We start from the raw sequence: 17,703 nt of genomic DNA, 5'->3' as shown, positions 1-17,703 counted from the left end.
CTAAAACAGGTTTGTATGCTCATTAGACTTTCTTTGTCAGTTCTCAGCACTGTAAGTAGAAGAAAAAGAAGTTATAATGACCAATCTTCCAATGCCAAGTGAAACTGAAATTATAATGCCCAAGGAGAAACGAGAATTGCAAAATCAACACCTTACAAAACAGAAGGAAGAACTTATGGGCAAGGTGGTCTTTTAATTATTACAAGCTAATACATTTAGGTGTATCTTTTATATATGTTTATGTACAGACTTTTTTAAAATTTATGGATCTCACAGAACTACTGTGTCTTTAACATTTTAGATGCTAAAGTAGTGTTAGTAGTAGACATTTATGGAGAAACGTTATCCCAGGACCTTGCAGAATTTCTCATTACATTTCTCTGAAACAGGAATCAGCTTCCCAGAAAGGACAGTGGAGATCGAAAGTCAGGCTGTGTACCAGTTGTATGATATGGATGCTATGTGGGCACCTGCATAGGTACTTCCACCCAATCATGTGCACTAGATATATGCCACAGCTCCCTTCTAGTCTGTGTACCAGATTTTCCTAGCTCTTACACTTGACATGGGACTGATTTGAGTCAGGGTACCCACACAAAAGCAAATATTAGAAAGCATTCCTGGACCCCAAGTATAGACATAACTGTGAAAATCAGAGTTAGGTCTAAATCAGGAGCTCAGTTCTTTGTTGTAATTGTTTGACCATATACTTTCCACAAACTACTGGTTTTGCCATGGAGAATTTATGATTATAGGTTTTGAGTCCTCATCGAATTTAAGGCAATGACAATTTTAACATTGATAGCAGTACGATGAGATAAGACCTATATAGATAGGACAAGGTTGCATATAACTATCCGCAGTGCTGTTTTTATAATAGCTGCCAAAATGTTGCCTGTCACAATCCTTAGAAAAAATTTAAAAAAAAAAAAAATAAAGAGCCGACTTTGAACTATTGTCTTAGGTTACAAAACCTTTCAATTTTTAACAGGATACTGGAAATATCTAACAGGCCCAAATGGGAAAACTTGTCCCAGGAATAGCACTGTGTGTGAGCAAAACTTCGTATTTGTTTTTGCATAGTTGGCAAAGAAAACAAACACTGGTTTACTCACTTTCAGATAACAAATGTAGTACCTGAACAGCAAGCTGCTGGAGGTTTCCAGACCGCTGAAATGGAGAAACTGAAGAAACACAAAGGTCAAGAAAGGCAAACCACAGAAGGGTAGTGGCCAAAATTTTAAGATGAGCCTTGAAGATATTTAAGAAGCTTCTGTGTTGATTTAACAACTTCTCTTTACACTTTTTTTTTTCTATCTTAGAAAGGAAGCTGAGCAAAGTAATACAACACCATTCCCCTCAGACAGAACACAGTGATGGGGAGCAGAAAGAAGCCCCACTAATCCAAGGGGAAATAATTAGTGACCTGCTACGCCACTTGGACACCCACAAGTCTATGGGGCCAGATGGGGTACACCCAAGGGTACTGAGGGAGCTGGTGGAGATGATCACTGAACCACTTTCCATTATCTACCAGCAATTCTGGCTAACTGGGGAGATCCCATTTGACTGGAAGCTGGCAAATGTGACAGCCATCTACAACAAGGGCCTGAAGGAGGATCCAGGGAACTACAGACCTGTCTGACCTTGGTGCCAGGGAAAGTCATGGAGCAGAACATATTGAGTGACATCACATGGCACATATGAGAAAATCAAGTGACCAGACCCCGTCAGCATGGGATTATAAAAGGCAGGTCCTGTTTGAGCAACCTGATCTCCTTCTACGACAAGGTGACTCACCTAGTAGATGAGGGAAAGGCTGTGGATATTGTGTACTTAGACTTCAGCAAAGCCTTTGGTATCCTTTCCCACATCATTCTCTTGGAGAAGCTGGCAGCTCGTGGTCTGGACGAGCACACTTTCCCCTGGGTAAAGAACTGACTAGAGGCCCAGGCCCAAAGAGGTGTAGTGAACGGAGCTAAATCCAGTTGGTGGCCAGTATTGGAGCCAGTTCTGTTTCACCTCTTTATCAGTGATCTGGATGAAGGGATCAAGTGCACTCTAAGTTTGCAAATGACACCAACTTGGGTGGGCATGTTGATCTGCTGGAGGGTAGGAAGGCCATACAAAAGGATCTGGACCGCCTGGATCATTTGTCTGAGACCAATTGTCTGAGGTTTAACAAGGCCAAGTGCCTTCCTGCACTTGGGTCACAACAAACCCATGGAGCACTACAGGCTTGGGGAAGAGTGTCTGGAAAGCTGCCTGGCAGAGAGGGATCTGGGGGTGTTGATTGACAGGCAGCTGAGTATGAGCCAGCAGAGTGCCCAGGTGGCCAAAAAGGCGAACAGCATCCTGGCTTGTATCAGGAATAGTGTGACCAGCAGGACTAGGGAGGTGATTGTGCCACTGCACTCAGCATTGGTGAGGCCGCACCTTGAATCCTGTGTTTAGTTTTAGGCTCCTCATCATAAGAAGGACATTGAAGTACTGGAGGGAGTGCAAAAAAGGGAGACAAAGTTGGTAAGCAGCCTGGAGCACAAGTCTGATGAGGTGCAACTGAGGGAACTGGGGCTGTTTATCCTGAAGAAAAGAAGGCTGAGGGGAGACCTTATTGCTGTCTACAACTAGCGTGGAGGGTGTTGGTCTCTTCTCCCAAGTAACAGGTGATAGGACAAGAGGAAATGGCCTCAAGTTGCACCAGGGGAAGTTGAGATTGGATATAAGGAAAAATTTATTCACAGAAAGAGTTGTCAGGCATTGGAACAGGCTGCCCAGGGAAGTGGTGGAGTCACCATCCCTGGAGGTATTTAAAAGGCCTTTAGATTAGGTTCTTAGGGACATGGTTTAATGCTAGAGTTAGGTTAGGTTATGGTTGAACTCAATGATCCTGAGGGTCTCTTCCAACTGAAATGATTCTATGATTCTACGAATGTGGAAAAAGAAATTTCAGATTCTATAGAACAGTTTTAGTATCATTGCATTGATGTATTGATAAAATACTTCAGGCCTATAGATTTGACAATTTATATTTGTGAAAATTAAGCAGTTATATACATTATTCTGTTACCTAGTCATTAGCATTTGAAAATGTAATAGCTGAGTTTAAAAGATTGGAATTAAATATTAATAGACATAATAATATACTGTTAACCAGCTTGTAACTGCTAAACATTTCAGACAGGTGATTTTGTACAGCTGTGTTAATAGTAATCAGAGTTCTTAAAAACAAAACTTGTTTTCTGTCATGTTAGGCTACATTTTTCTTTAATGTCTTTCTTATTGCAGTCTTAAATGAGATTTTAAGCTATTAATATTATTTTTTGACCTATTTGTTTCTCTTTGTCTTCTTTCCTAATGCCTCTCTTTCCCAGAATTCTTTTTCATCTCCCTCGTTTCATAGTTCTTCATTTTCTGTCACTACACTTTCTCTGTCCCAAAATCACAGTGTTTGTTTCTAGCTTCTGTGTGATCACAGCTCTCCTTTATGCATAGTGTTTTCCTTAGCCAGTTTTCTCCTCTGCTCTATCCCTTGTCTCTTGAATCTTCGTCTTTCTTCTCTATATTCTGAAACATTTGGGCTGAAAAATGCTGATTGTCAAAACCCACAAATTCCTTCTAATCACCAAATGTAATGAACTTTAGCAAAAGAGCACAGAGGCTCCCACCAAGCTCTGCTCAGTCATGGAGACCAGCTGAGAACTGTAGTGCTTGTAGGTCAGTCACACAACACCAGCACAGCTCCTCGAGACTTAGCTTTCAGATTTGCCATGAAGCTGTGACTGAGATTGAAAACCTTGGAGAAGTTATGAATTCCCTTGATCTAAAGCTGTTACTAGTATAAATCTCACCCCTTGAAAAAGCTTTGTGCTGCTTCTTGGGCAAGTAACACTTGGACAGCCAGATGTGCTAGAACTGCATCTATACTGACAAATAATTTTTAATGGTGTAGATACTCGCATTTGTTCTTGGGCCTCAATTCTCTCTCAACTTCATTGTGTCTCTATTGCTTCACTCACATTCTTTTTTGGAAAAGAGCAACCAGTTCCTCAAGACAACCCTGAGCAGTTCTGGTGCTGGTTTGTTCCACATGGGCAGTACACATGAGATGGCATGCCCACAGAATCACAGAATGTTAGGGATAGGAAGGGACCTTGAAAGATCATCTAGTCCAATCCCCCTGCCGGAGCAGGAACACCCAGATGAGGTTACACAGGAAGGTGTCCAGGCGGGTTTTGAATGTCTCCAGAGTAGGAGACTCCACAACCTCCCTGGGCAGCCTGTTCCAGTGTTCTGTTACCCTCACTGAGAAGAAGTTCCTTCTCAAATTTAAGTGGAGCCTCTTGTGTTCCAGTTTGAACCCATTACCCCTTGTCCTATCATTGGTTATCACCGAGAAGATCCTGGCTCCATCCTCGTGACACTCACCCTTTATATATCTGTAAACATTAACAAGATCACCCCTCAGTCTCCTCTAAGCTAAAGAGACCCAGCTTCCTCAGCCTTTCCTCATAAGGGAGGTGCTCCACTCCCTTAATCATCTTCATTGCCCTGCGCTGGACCCTCTCCAGCAGTTCCCTGTCCTTCTTGAACTGAGGGGCCAAGCACTGGACACAATATTCCAGATGTGGTCTCACCAGGGCAGAGTAGAGGGGCAGGAGAACCTCTACCACATAACGTCAGGCCACATCTTAGAACATGCGATGTATGTATTTGGCACCATGCTATAAAAACACCTCTCTCATAGACCAGTGCTATCTTAGGACAAAAACTACAGACTATCTAAAATCTATACATGTGCCCCATGGGACCGAACCTGGACCAGTATGAATGCGACCAGTCCACTCTGGAGGTCACTAGTACTGATCAGATAAACTGAATCAGATAAATTTTAATTTTAAATTTATGGAGTCCTGATGGAATCTGTTTAATCTTGTAAACGTTGCATTTAATTTTTTCCAAGGTTTGTTTGTTTGTTTCAGAATTTCAAGTGTATTTCAAATCCATCTGGACTGATACCAAATTTTAAAGGACAAAATTCTCCACTAATTGCATATTCTACTGTATTTCAGACAGATCTTTTCCTGTATTTTTTTATCTCCACAACACCAATCGAAGTTGTGGAAATGCAGTAATTCCAGTCCTACTATTGGTGAACTCTAATGAAGGTACCTCCATTGCACAGCAAACGCTCTGCATTGTACTTCATGCTTGTTTAGTTTGATACAATATCTCTAAGGTCAATGGAGAGTTTCTCATTAAGTTCAGTATTCATTGAGATATACCCTCAGTTATCTTCTCATCTAAAAATGGTAAGAATAGACTATATTGGTAACATAACGACAGTGTTATCAGTGTTTTTAGTAATAATACAAGCCTCTGAAGAAAAACAGAGTTCTATTATTCTTACCAGCTCTACTTTAATGAATATACACTGTGTTACCTGAATAGATAGGTACTGGAGGAGAGACTGTTAAGATTAGTTGCTTAAATAAGAGGTGAATTTGTCATTTTATACATAGCTAATTGTTGTATCGTCATAGAAACAGATTCATTTTGATGAAAAACCAATTAATGATGAGAGCATACTTAATTTTGCTACATTTTTTGCTGATAGTTTATTAAAGAACCAGGCAAATTATTTTTTCGTGACAGGGTGACTATCTGGGCAGTAGGTATTTGCCTTGAATTTAGCCTGAGTATTGTTATAATTTTATAGTATATTTTATTTTTAAAAAAAGAAACTATAAAATATGTGAGCCCTCTTGTGGTCAAAATATCTTCTATGTGTCTTATGAAATCATCGAAGACTGTGTGACCTGGTGACTGAAGTGCCTGAAAAATATCTGGAGAACACTGAATGTAAATTTGGTTAGTACTTCTAATGTCACTTCTCCATCCTTTGTAACAATTAAATAAATTTAAATATTCCCTTACATCTTTCTTAATTTACTGTTTGTAGTTAAAATGCTCATGGAGTTCTGGGTTTGTAACCAGACATAGACAGTGCAAAGAACTTGAAGATTTCTAAAAACTTTGTTCATTCTGATATAAATGCTGTGAAAGGTGCTGGGTAATGTAGAATAGTTTTTGTGAAGATCTTTTTATGATACAGGGTTTTTTTTTACTTAAAACTCTTCATGCATATCAATGATTTGAGTCGTAGGGCAGAATATGACTATCAGACACATTTGTCTTTTAGTTATTACTGAACAGGAGCTGAACTCCAATGGTGATTTTGAGGCAGAAAATACTATATGTCATTGCCACTTACCACTCCTTCCTCACATATTCAAGGGAAAATAAGCCAAGCCGTCCAAACTGCATGTTGTTATTTAACAAAATGTTTATCACCTGATACAATATTTTTCATCTTTTTAAAAGTTTTTGTGCTTCTCTTCATTAAAAAGGTCTGTTTCTCTAGTGTAATACCTTTATTTGTGAAGAAAGATGAAAAAATTTTACAGCTGTTCAATTTACCTCATGAACTGGACCTTGATAAATTAGATAGCAGTTTTCGTTGATTAGATAAAATATCAGCACTCTATGGTTAAAGTTATCGTAAATTTACAGACAGGAGAAGGATGGTATTTAAAATTCAAAGTGTCCATTCTCCTCCTAACAGATTTTTCCACTTCATAAGGTCTGTTACTTCACTCATACATTTAATGTAATATATTAATCTCGTTTTAATGTATATGTGTCCCATGGACTGCTAAACTCTTACTGGTTACATGTTCTAATTTTGTTGATCAATGGTATTTGCTTAATTATTTCCCCTGAAGCTTGAAAAATATATTAAAAATGTACATTTTTTTGTAACTAGCTATTTTAAAGTTGTGCTGGAGAGTATTGATTACAATATACTAACCTTCTTCTGTATCACAATGTTTGTGGTACTTGTGTAGAATTATTTATTTAAGACACAGCTACATATATGTATGTTAAAGAAATACAAACTATCAACACATATATTTGTATTTTTCACATTTAATCTGGTCTTTCATTTTTGTTTTATGCTATTTTTCTTTGTGTTTGTCACAATGTTTTCCATAATATGGAACCAGATTAAAGTTGGAATGTGTTTGTTAATTCTTGTTCTGTTAAACTGTTTCTATTTTTTTCTAAAAAGTGAAACATACATTCACACATCAAAAGAGATGACATGTTCAAAAACATACTTTATGTTCATTGTTAAAATGCATTGTATCATTGCATCCTCTGTAAATGCTTGAAGTCAGCTTTGCAAAGAGTCACTGTAGATCAAAGAGAACTGAAGATTTCTAGTATCTGATACCCTACAGAAATTGTATGCACAGGAAATACACAGGAGTTTGTAGAAAATATGTCAGAAAAGAGGCAAAGATTAGTGAATTTAGCCAAGACAGAAAACAAATCAAACCTCATATCCATTACTGCTGAAAACTCTTAAGTTTCTCATTTTCAACATTTGAATGAGTATGAATATTTGTTGTGCAGAGTAGTGGGTAGTAATTCACAGACTGATTTATTTCTTTAAATAAGAGGAATGCAGCTGCAGTGGTTTTTTATCAGCTTTCAATGTTATTTTAAATGAAAGTGTCTCCTCAGATCAGGCACTGATGGTGAAATGGCTCTGAACTTGAATTCAACTGATAAATGATCATACAAGACAGACTGAGGCTATGCAGAGCTGACATGCTCAATCTATGGTTAAGGGTCTCTTAGATTTACAGCTCTCGAATGAACATCAATCAAATGTCTGCTTCATTATAGTTATTCTGATATTTTGGAGAGTCAATTTCAGCATGTTTTTAATTACTTATTGTAATTCTTAAGAATGGCAACAGGCTAATGTAGGTTAATTTAATGTGAAAGTCTTTCCATTTTGAATACAATTAAGGGTGAGACGTTTCTTAGGCAAACCCCGCAATGCCAGTTACCAGTACTTAAATGTACATTTCTCTGTGTGATTAAGTAAAGACAAGACAATGGCTTTGTTGCATTTACTGCTTCATTTCTATCAAAAGAAATCTTTCTAACACAGCAAGACATAGAAACCAGTTCATACCATGAAGTCAAACAGATTTGATAGTGAAAATTGTGAAACGGAAAGTCGAACAGAGGCAGATTGTCAAAGTTGCATGTGCTCAGCCGCACATGGTACAATCTGGTGTACATAGTTTGTGTGTACAAAGAGCACAAAAATGATGCCTTTGCTGGCACACATCACTAGGTAAACCTGGCATCCATCTGCACTATATGGATGAACCATAATGACAACTTCAGTTAGTTTGTGAATTCAGACTCACACTTGTAGGTTGCCCCTTGTAGCCACCTGACAGAAGGCAGACAGGTCAGGAACTCTGAGGTTGGGCATATGGCCACTCTGGGGACTGCGCATGTTATAAGGTTTAACTCCGCAAGGGCAGCCACCCCCAAAAAGCCAATTGTCCCCTTGGGCAAATGTGTACAATAGGTGAGAGGGAAATTCTGGTCCTTCTTTTTTCCAGGGAAGTTAAATGGGAGAAGAGAGATTGTAGTGCAGTTCCACAGGAACTGAGAGTCCCTTGGGATTTAATTTAAATCCTATAGATTTCAAAAAGGTCTTCAGTCAGCCCTCCTTTGGATGGACCTGGACTAGCACAACTTCATATTGTCTCCAAGTCATGTCAGGTTGTGTTCTTCCAAATCAGACATACAATGCACCGTGCTTGGAAGAAATGAAGGAAATTATTTTGGCAGAATGTAATTGGCAGGTGTAAATGTTTAAAATTCATTTATTGCATGGCAGTTTGTCCTAAACAGAATAATTATTTTTGTTTCCTTCATAAAGAGTTGTCCCCTTTCATGCTGTTCTGACAGCATGGTAAGAACTTCAGGGAGAATAAACAAGTGTGAAGCTTCTCAAATTAAAAACATTTTGAGTTTACTATCACTAGCATAATGAATGCTCAAACACGGAGTTGCATTAAAATAGTGCCTTCCAATGATTTTTTTCTTCCTGACTAAAGTCACTTATCAAATGTATTTTCAAACATATTTAGCTCTCAATGTAAAAGATGTACAATTCAGCTACAGTCAAGTTAAAACATAATCCCCTGATTTAAGAATGATTATACAGTGATGGCAATTCCATATTCAATGAGAGTCAACAAAATGTTGCATCCTTTTAAGAATCTTTTATTAATGTTGATTTCTCACCTATCAGTTTATATGCCTTAAGCTACACCGTCTTGAAATGTGTTTAGTATGTGATGAGCATGTTACTCACAGGTGGCTTGTCCTGTTTGTGTTGAAAATGATATAGCAGATACAAAGGGATTCAGAGATGGGTTATTATTTACCTCCAGCTTTGGTATGTAACATCTTTATTTTTTCTAAACATAAATGTTTCAATGTGTTGTGTACTTAATAATTATAACATTTTTTATAACTTTGTGAAGCATAAGGTAAGATTTTTATATATACAGGACTCAATATTTATCATCATTTCAATGGGAGAATTTCTTAATGTCAGACAATGACTTGCTGCAGACATATATGGCATTTCCCATTTCTCTACAATATGAATTATGATTATTTACATGCATTTTATCTAATTGTTTATTTTCTGAAGTATTTAATTTTCAGTTTGTAAGCACAGGTAGAATCTTTATGAGAAATATATGTCACTCAACTGGGATTATTGTTTGAAATTCTGAGATGTAATGTGAACATAAAGGTCTATATGATACAATTATTTATGACAGAAAATGACAGGGATACAGAGGCCAATGTAGAACCAGAAGATATTCAGGTGGGAAAAAGTTACTTTTGAGAAAAGGCTAGTGAAGAATGAGATATTGTTCAGGTTGCTATAGGTGATTACAGAAAATATACCAAGGTTACAAAAATAATGAGTTTTCCATTTTAACCATCAATTCACATAAAGTTAATAAAGAGCAATTTTCAATTCTGTAAACAGGTCTCTGCAAAAGCAAAGGATTAATTGACTTTCAGATGCTTCTCTCAGAAGATAACATGAAAATATCTTAGCAATTTTTTTTTAAAGTGCAGATGATTTAAAAGGAATATTAGATGCTTAAGTGCTTAAAATTATGGGTATTAACAGTCTATATAGTATACAATGTGTCTAACAGCAGTCAAATTCACTGTATCCATGATTACATGACCTTCTTTAAATTACTGAACTGAATAAAACTAGTTCCTTAAGCAAGATGGTAGGAAAATGCCTTGTCACATCATAACAAATTGCCAGTCAGAACTACATACAGGTATAGGTATAGATATATACAGAAATAGAGACTTGTCTGGATATATTTGTCTGAAATATATAAATATATATCTGAAAATATGCCTGCAAAGGTTAAATTTCTCATTTTTCTATCCTGCAAAAAGGGCATATTGGAAACAATTTTGGTTCTCAAAACTCAGTGGAAAAATGTATTCTTATTTTAATTAAAATTGAGACAGGCCCTGAAATAGTCTCTCCAGAATTAAGGCCTTATTAGGTTTGGCTTAAATGCTGGTAGCTGAAATATCTCTCAGGGGGGTTTCTTCAAGATTCATTCCTAATCTGAGCTCAATAATTTTTTATATAAGTCTCATTCTGTATTTTATAGAGGATTAGCCTCTCTCTGTTTTAATAACAGTTTTAATTTTATTTCTTTTTCCTGGATTTCAGATGAACTTAACCGTAATTTTGGTTTCTAGTTATTTCTGATTGTTTAGGCAGCCAATAGCTTCTAATCATCTTTAATAAGAAAATATTTATCCTCCAGCACCCAATATATTGCCAGTCTACAGAAAAGCAGAAAAAAAAAAAAAGCTTAATTTCTTAGACTTCCAAATGCAACAAAAATCAACAGTGTTTGAAGATGGTGGGTCTGAAATTTGTGATGCATAGTAACATACTCTGTAATTTAAGTATTTCTTTCTAACTACTTAGCATATAGTTGGACATGATCGTATTTCTCCATGTCTCTCTTTCTTCTAAGATTTTATAGAGGTTTGATGGATTATCATCTCTTTCTATGAGAAATCACGGATTAACTTAATTCCATTTTAATATTGAATTCTAATAATATCACTGTGAAACCGTGTGTTTGAAAAACATTATGAGAACTTTTTTTAACCCCTAGTTTTGTTTGCTATGTGGCGGATATCAAAACCATACTTCAACAATAATGCATCAATACTGTAATACCAATCTCTCTTCTCAATATCTCTGCTATTAAAAACAATTAAAAGTAGTGATAACCATTAAGCACAACACTGTTCATTACGTCTCTTAGAATGCTAGTTAGCAGGCTTTTTCTTCTGATATACAATGTCGCAGTTTCTTTACCCAAGCCTTATGATTCCTTCTCCAGTGAGATGTTTTAAAAACATCTGCTTAACATCAAGCCTGTGGATAGCACGCTTTTAGTCCCATATCTATTCTTATGGCTAAAACCAGCTATACACTCTTAAATGTTTTGGTGTAAATAATTCTTCATGCGTGTATTTCTCACATGCATGTAGGGAATTCTATATTTGTATCTCGGAATGCATGAGTATCACTTAAACGTTTATCTTTGGTTTTGTTCTATACTTTAATCAATGCAAGCTTTTACCTTGGACATTGTTCTACTCCTCCTTGTTTTCTGTTTCTGTAGCTGTCCTCCAGTCCTTTTTCTGACTCTGTCTGTAAAAGCTACTTTTATTTTGGAATGAGTTAGACATAGCACAGGTGTGGGGGTTGTTCTGACAGGCTCAGTCCTTGGAACAGTCTTGATCCTGGAAATATTTAGTTGTCTGTGATGTTTTTCAGCTAGCATTAACTAGCTGGAATTGATAAATAATATGAACTAGGGCAACCACAAGGAGATACTATGTTGTACATCACAGTACTTTACCTTTCTGATTAACCATCTTCTGTTTACTTCTTCTAGTCAGCTGTTCACTGAGGCCATGAACAAACATGCTACATTCGCTCTGTATGAATTTGGAGCATGGTTTCAGTGTCAGTGTCTGTAAAACTTTTCCCCATATAGAAGGCCAAAAAAGAAATTAACTTGAAGACAACAGAGGTGGTTACATTCAAAAGGACTCGGATGTGTTACATTTGGTGGTATTCGTGCTATCGGTGACTATATTATCTAACCCAGAATTCAAGCAGAGGAGCCTTTTGGGAGCTGAGAAAAGACTTCTTTACTTCTAGGGTTTGAGTTTCTTGGTAAATGCCAATGTTTCTGGGAATTCAAGTCAAATGTTGTATTATTTTTTCTAAAAACAAAAACAAACAAAAAAAGTTCATCTATGTGGAAGGACTTCTGAACTGTCTTCTTTCTCGACTTTCTTCAGCCTCTAGTGTGTACAGCAACCTGCTAGTCTTTTGAGACCAATCTTGAGAGTTTCTTGACTGACTGTCACCTTCTTTCTGACACCATTGCTGCAGTAATTTCCACCTGAGTTTTTCACAGAGGAAAAACAGGCATAATAAAGCCTGTGATTCTTTGGTTTTCCAAGTGCAATCTACAACTCCATCTCATATCTAGGTGCCAAATTTTATTTAGCAGTCTTCATGGTCTTTAGCTTACCGAAGTCTCAGGGGAAGAGGGAAGCTATGGAGCTTCAGACAAAGCATAACAAACCATAAATGCATTTGCATTTCAACCTGGTCAAGAACTCATGGAAAATCTTCTCTGTTCTGTTTTAGCAAGCCAGAAGCACATTTCAGCTTGCAGAATAGTAGCATGGACTTGTTTTGATTCTTCAAACCTATCACTCTTACTGAATATTGGCTGAATGAAGAAAAAAATGTAGATTTTTTTTTTTTTTTTGAGATACTGAAAGGTGATCAGCTAAATTGTGACTGTTAAAGTAGAAAGAAACCACACTTTCAGCAACAAGGTTATCAGATTTGCTGGTGGTTTGAAAGAAATGTTGCTAACTTCAGTGGGGCAAAGTGGAACACTAAGGAAAACAACATAATTGAGAACATTCTGAAGTATTTCTGAAATACTTCAACAACTGTTCCCTTAACAAGACCATTCTGTCTGCTCAATGTTTATATAATATTATATAAAAATATTTATAGCATTCATAGATACTTGGTAAATGCCTGCTCTAAGCTATTTTAGACCTCATATGTACCCAGGTTCAAAGTTAAGAGTTCAGGTTAGTTTTGGAGCTTGTTGGAGTAGACGAGGTGACCAGCTAGGGTAGAGCATGGATTGATCTCACTGTTCACAGGACCCACCTTTGGCATATGGCAGTCTAGAACATGAGACGTTAGTGTGCCTTACTCGGATCTTATCATTCAAAGCAGCAAAAACTGTTTTTCACTAAGTGGTAGTGGGAAATGTTCCTGTAACCTGAATTTCTTCTCTAGAAAATGCTTCTAAGGTCTGAGAAACTTTGAGTTTCTATATGCCAGGGACCAATTTTCTTTGATGTTGCCTTGTGTTTGGCTTTCAGCACTATTGAAATGGAAAACAAAACAAAACAAAACAAAACAAAAACAAACAAAAACAAAACAAAAAAAGGCATTAGTTAGTTAAACAAGAATATTCACTGCAACATCAATGTTACCGAAAGGAAAATATTCCCTAGAAGAGAGAAGATTATTAGAAACAACGTTCTTGATTAATTTCTTTTAAATCAATCCCAACCCTGATCCTTTAAAATTATTTTAAAATAATTAGAATAAATTCATCAGTTCAATTATGCAAAGGAGTATGTTGAAAACTGTGCCTCAACAGAAGATTTCTCCAACATATAGTGATGTTTTGTCTTCTGCATAGAGCATGATATCTTTCTCATGAATAGTTGATTATATTGCAGAGTGTAATGTCTGCATGCATAATTGAAACTATACAGAAATAATTGTTCTAATTAGCAGTGCTATATGTCATTCCACTTACAGACCTGTGCTGCTGGGTGATGTTGCCCTACAGGTTCCCCTCAAAGAGCATATGGGGTATTCTGAAGGAATCCTTGATACTTTTAATTACTCTTTTGCCCTGTGAAGTCTCTTCTTGGCAAGTGATAGACTCTGTGTGATATTCTGTAGTAACTTACCTCACCTGTGCTTCCATGTCTGAGTGAATTATTAGGTGTCCAGTCTGTTTGGTCATAAGAATTTTCTCTTTGCACCTCTGCATGCTCTCTTGTCATAGATACGGCTGCTGGTGGAATTAGTAAGACATGAAAAGTACTAATTAAATGAGCAATATTCAAAGAAGAAAAAGAAAAACAAACAAAAACAAACAAACAAACAAAAAACCTAGTCTCACCTCTTCCAAATTTTCAGTATTGACCTTCCTGTCTTTAATTGCAAGATACACTTGCAAAATGCTTTACCTTTCCTCTTTCATGTAACTATTGCCACCGGCTTTCTGTGAAGATTTAACATAATCAGCTATGGTAGTGTGATAGTATGCACGGATAGAATTAAAGTGGTGTAAGTGACTTCTTTGCAGAATGTCCAATTTCCACGTATGTTATTGCTGAAGTATTGATACATGATGCTCCATACGGGATGACAGTCCCAGAGTGCTTATTCAATACTGACTGCAGGAGCTTTCTCTTGATATATGGAGTTTAAAGAGGTGCACTGCTTGGAGTCACAAACTGTATGAACGTGTATATATAAGCACACACCAAAAGAAGAAAGTTATCAGTAACTGTTTGTCTTCAGATTGATTTATTTCATGTGCATATGCAGATCCTCATGGTCCAACTCACCCTCCTACCTCACCTCCTCAGTCCTCTGAAGACTTAAAACAAACAAGCAAACAAAAAAACCCACCACACAAGCAGACTGTTCTTTCCCAGAGCTTATGATCAGTGTGAGTCAGGGATGAGGAAGGGGCTTCCCTGCCTCCCCAGTCTTGAGCTCCTGGGTTTGTATATCTATAGTAACAGATAACCTATCTTAATGAACAGGAGCAATAAATAAGTACTAGTTAGAAAAACAGAGGTTATTAAAATAAGATTTTTAACTACTAAACACAACAGATAGTCTGTCCAAAACTGGGCAAGGATTTACTCTTCCATTAATAGAAAAGTTTGCTTGATTTGCTTCTCATCAGATGTTTAGGGAGAAAAACTCTGTTAAGTTCCAAACTGAAAATACTATGTTTGAGCTTTCCAGGGGAATATACTTGGGACACTGCTACCCCAGTTCAAGAAATAAATATCCATATGTTACAAATGCAATTGATTTTTAAATTATGAGGTTTATGTCAAGAATAACAAGCTAGGATTTCTTTTCAAGAGACTGGAGCTCTCGTAGCTGGTGCAAACATGAATAAGTGCTTCAGGTATATTATTCTTATTTAAAATATCCTTGATTCATTTTCTTGCAAGCTGTCAATTTATGGAAAGATTTTTACATCAGTTCATACGTTTTCATTTACTGAAATGAATGTGAATTTCTTTTCTAAAATGATGAAATGTATCATTTTGATGACACTGGCAAACAGTATGAAAATTAGAAGTTTCAGTGCTCCCCATCAAAGCACCAGTTAAATAATCTCCTGGCTGCATTCACATACCTGTGGATAAATCCAGTTAACTGCTTATGCTGAGATAGAATTAATTGCAGTAGATCTTAGGTGGATGCATTATTTGGAACTTTTTCAGACTGAAAAATTGTTCTTAAAAAAATAAAATGGCACAAGGCTTTAATGCATAAATTGTTCTGTGAATAAATAATAATAATAAAAATAATAAAAAGCACCATCCACCTTAGTGGACAGTGAATTACAATAAAACACTGTATTGTCAGGGAGAGTTAATTCAGGAGAATTAAATGAGATGCCAGTTGTAAAGCATCAGGCATATACAGGTACACAGACTGTCCTGAAGTTACCTCCCTCCCCTCCAAATTGAACTGGTGCACTAGGGAAGATGCCAGGTCTGCCCTGGGAAGCGGGGGGGAAACGTTGATTGCACTTCAGTCTCCAACGGGATTGCTTTTTTAGCATGTGTACTGGATGATATGGAAACGATAAGTCGATGTAAATACAAAATGTGAGTCACTGAGAGCATGGATTGGTTTAGAGTGCTCTGGGCATTTTCTCTGAAAACGATTGCTCCTATTAATAACACGTCGATGAGCACAGACTCTCGGAGGGAACGAGACACCTGTGAACTTCAACCCGCGTTCAGCGCCGTGTCCTGTCCCTGCTCCAGACAGCTGCCGGTGGCCGCTCCCCCGAGTCCGCCGTTCAGCACCAGGACACGCTCCGCGCCCGCGGCCGCCTCCGCGGGACCCGCCCTCCCCTCGGCCGCGGGCCCTGGGGTGGGTTTGGGCTGAGCCCCGGGACCCACGGCCTGGTGCTCCCGTCCTGCCCCCCGGGGACCGCTGTCCGCCCGACAGACGCCGTTTCGGTCTCAAATAGACGGCCGGGCCGCGGGCCCGGAGCAGTGTCGTTCTGGCGGGTGCAGGGGGACCATCTGCGAGGGGTGCCCCGGGGCTCCTCAGAGCGAGATGACTTCATGATCTTAACTGTATTTTCCCTTTAAAAGCGCCAGATAGACATAGCTAGTAGGCATTGCAGGGCAGTTGGACTGGATGACCTTTGAAGATCCCTTCGGACTCAAACTATTCTACGGTTCTGTAATTCTGTTCTATGTGACAGGGTTGCCTAAATGCCCTTCCCAAGCCTGTACCTTGCTGCTTGGCTGTGCCTGGCTCTGTGAGGCAGGTGAGTGAGTGTCCAGTCCCTACAGTCCCCATGGCCCTTGACGACTGGGCCTTTCACAGACAGCAGCAGTGCCGGTGCAGGCACCAGGTTCCTCTGGCGTAGTTCCCCACCACAGACCTGCTGGTATCCAAAGAAACATTTGGGATTTTTTTGTTTTCCAGTTTTTAAAGGTGGTCCAAATTACTTCTTGCAGATATTTAAAAGAGTATTATTGAAATGGATATTCGATTTGCTTGGCAAAAGCTTGGCAACATTCATCCAGTTGAGCACTTCAGCTTGCCTATAGCTAAGTGGCCTGTCAGGTGGATTGGGTCAAAGCTGAGAGTTTTCTCTGGGTTTTATTTGTTTTATTTTGGTTTGGTTTGGGTTGGTTGGTTGGTTGGTTGGTTGGTTGTTTAACTTCAGTCCCACTTGGGAGCAAAGAGGAATATTGGAAATTTATAAATCGCAGCATTAAAAAAATATGCATATAATAACTTGGATGCATTAGGTCAGGAAATACTGAAAATGTGCACCTAGAGACACCTCTCAACAACTGAAGGAACATGTCCAGGCCCCAGGATCCCCCACAGACTTTTACCAAAGTGAAAGAGCTCCACTGGGTTCAGTCATCCCTTTACAGGATAAATCATAAAAGTAAAGCTGTGAAGTCATCCCAAACAGGTTCTGGTAGGTGGACTGATGATTAGCACTGTACTTATAGGCAGAAAACTCCAACACTTGTAAACTCTGTTTCACTTGAATCTGCCATTCAGAAATGATGATGCATAAGGGATCCACCTTTAGGAATGGCAAAAGGAAGTGTGCAACACTGGAAGGTGAGGTTTTGCCACAATATTTACTCTCTTCTTTGTTTAAAGATGATAAAACTGAACACCTAACACATCTATGCTTTCCATTGTATAGCATCCACTGCTGTTGATTTTTATGTACTCAGGGAGAGTTTTCTCACAGTCCGGTGTTTGCATCTATTGACTTTGTAATCTGTAGATAGACTCTTAATGAGCAGAAAAGACAAGAATCT

General features: G+C 38.0%; 1 protein-coding gene across 12 annotated transcripts in view; it reads left to right on the top strand.

Annotated features, from left to right (window-relative positions):
• The window catches only part of LOC308037247 (uncharacterized protein), a 38,345-nt gene extending 31,064 nt beyond the window's left edge, over positions 1-7,281 (top strand). For 6 of the 12 annotated variants that reach the window (XR_013921752.1, XR_013921753.1, XR_013921754.1 and 3 more), the window contains one exon: positions 41-7,281. The gene's annotated coding sequence lies outside the window, so the exon portion shown is untranslated. The remainder of the gene's footprint in view (positions 1-40) is intronic. The other 6 variants (XR_013921749.1, XR_013921750.1, XR_013921751.1 and 3 more) reach the window with 6 other exon arrangements.
• Positions 7,282-17,703: the final 10,422 nt, after the last annotated feature.

The sequence above is a fragment of the Nesoenas mayeri genome, assembly GCF_963082525.1.
Source record: "Nesoenas mayeri genome assembly, chromosome: 2".
Classification (NCBI taxonomy): Eukaryota; Metazoa; Chordata; class Aves; order Columbiformes; family Columbidae; genus Nesoenas; species Nesoenas mayeri.
This window is presented reverse-complemented; position numbering and strand designations above follow the sequence as displayed.